The sequence below is a fragment of the Quercus suber genome, unplaced genomic scaffold (genome assembly GCF_002906115.3).
Source record: "Quercus suber isolate HL8 unplaced genomic scaffold, Cork oak 2.0 scaffold_912, whole genome shotgun sequence".
NCBI lineage: Eukaryota > Viridiplantae > Streptophyta > Magnoliopsida > Fagales > Fagaceae > Quercus > Quercus suber.
In genome coordinates, this window is record NW_027070336.1 from 4,814 (window position 1) to 7,327 (window position 2,514).

The following is a 2,514-nucleotide window of genomic DNA, read 5'->3' on the forward strand; positions in this document are numbered from 1 at the left end:
TGCTAGAATCTTCTTCCATAATGGTATAGAACAATAGTCTCATTACACTAACATCTAATTGAAGACAGGATCCAATAAACACAAACAAACATGGTATTGCCTATGAGTAATATTTCATTTATAATCCATCAATGTCATAGGCCCATTTTTTTCCCCCTCTTTGTGATGATAAATGACCTACTTAACTTAGTGGTTAGAGTATTGCTTTCATACGGTGGGATGTAAGATAAATTTAGAGTTGCGGAATAAAATATACATACCTCCAGCCATAGTTGTTTCAGTCTTGAAGAAAAGAAGGCTCACTATATGATAATAGTGTATATAAAAGGGTCTTCTAGTCTATGGCCTTTACCTCACACATATCCTTTTGATGGAAACACAGGCTATATATATAGTGTTGTGAAATTTTAAAGTATAATTTGACAAGAACGAGGTCGAACCCACAAGAACTTGAATGAACGTAGGAAAATTAAATCAAATCTTAATCAAATTAATCCTAATCTAGTTTAATAAAAATTGGTTTTTTTGAGATTAAAAAGAAACTAAGCAAATAATAAAATTAAGCAAATAGTTAAACTAAGCAAAAGATATAAAGTAATAAAAAGATGTAAACAATCAAGGGAAAGGAATTAAGGTTTTGGAATCCGCCTTATAAGTCATATCAGCATATATTTATAATCATTAATTTTTCCCAACCACTGCATGATAATCTAGAAATCAATCTTGCTATCATGGAAAATATCATCGTTAAAACTTATGTTTAAAATGTTTAAAAATCTAAAGCATGTTCTTCTTCGCTTCTTAAGTATAAAACCAAATCATCAGTTGTATCCGTAGCCAAACAAATCACAAGATATATCCAATTCTAAAAATCAAATCAGAAATTGTATCCATTGACAGACAAATCACAAATGATATCCAATTTTATAATCAAGAATTAATAAACCAAGCATTTAATTAATTAAGAAAAATCCTAAATCATGAGAAAAACATGATTGAACTCATATCTAGAATCCAATCTTAGGCAATTGATATGAAGCAAGAACAATTTAAATCATTAAAGAACAACTATTGTGGGGAAAATCAAATCACATAAATATTACTGATAATCCTTAACAAGGTTTCATCCTCAACCTTAATTATAAATTTAGCGACTCATGGTAATTTAAATAAAACAAAAGAATAAAAATACTAAACATTAAACTAGACAAATAAAATAAAACTAACTGTCATGGAAAAAAACCAAAGAAGTAGCTGCAGTCTCTATACATTTAGCCCTCAGCCCTAGCACTAGCCTCCGCCCCCTGAATTTTGCCCTAAAGAGCCTTTAAATAGGTCAAGGAATCCTATTACAAGTTGAATTCCCATTTGGAGAAAATCCCAGATTTTTAGGCTTCACTTAACCGACTATTTTGGCCCATTTAACGTCAGAATTCAGGCTCTTGGTAAACTACAAAGTTGTATCCCTTTAAGTTGACTTTCCAGCCCAACTTGAATCATCCCGATTGGATATCTGAGGCGAAAGTTATGCCAAAAATACTAACTGATGTGCAGGCTGGAATCCTAATCCGAATTGGACTTGGATTTGGTGCAAATTTCTTTTGATTTCTTACTCCAATTAGACTTAAATTTAATTGGGTTGGTCTTCTTTAACTTCATCATGACCCTTGTAAAAGTAAAGTCTAAACAGTTTTAGACCCCTTAAACCAACCAAATTAACCTAATTAATTAGTCAAGTGATTAACTTAGTCAATTCATGTAATTCTAGGTTATCACAAAACATACAATCATATTAAGAATATAAAGCAGCGGAAATATAAAAGACACAATGATATAATCACCTAGGAAACCACACGGTAAAAACCTGGGGAGGATTTGACCTAGCTACCTCAAGATAAACCTGAATCCACTATGCGAAAGAATCGAAGTTCATACAAAAGGACTTACAAGCTCCCCGCTTGACTTCTTAATGCTACCCGCCAGTAGAACTTACTGACACGACCACATGCAAACTCCGAATTCACGAACTTCTTCTTTCTTAGATTCTCCAATCAGCTACGAGCACCCACGCTTGTTATTCTTTAAGCTCCAATGGCAGCAATCAAGTTGATCATCAAGATGTTGATACTATCTCTACCTTGAAAACTCTAAACTTTGTGTAACAGAAAGCTCCTCTAGATCTCACAAGAGATTTACACAAAACAGAAAAGTATGAGCAACAATACAACAGGAGCAACTCTAAAAACATGGCTAGGGTTTTGCCTTTTATACCTAGGGTAAAAATAGAAAACCTAAAACGTTTAATAAGTTAAGGTTGAGTTGAAAAATTCTGTAGATTAGCATTCTACCCTAGATTTGATCGATCGAGTCTTTTTTTCGATCGATCGAGGCAGGCCAAGATGCACCAATGCATTTGCAGCCTCTCGATTCCAACTTTACATAAAATATATAATTTTGGGCAAGCCTAAACAAGACTAAACATATTGTTTTGATCATGGTTTGCCAACATTGCAC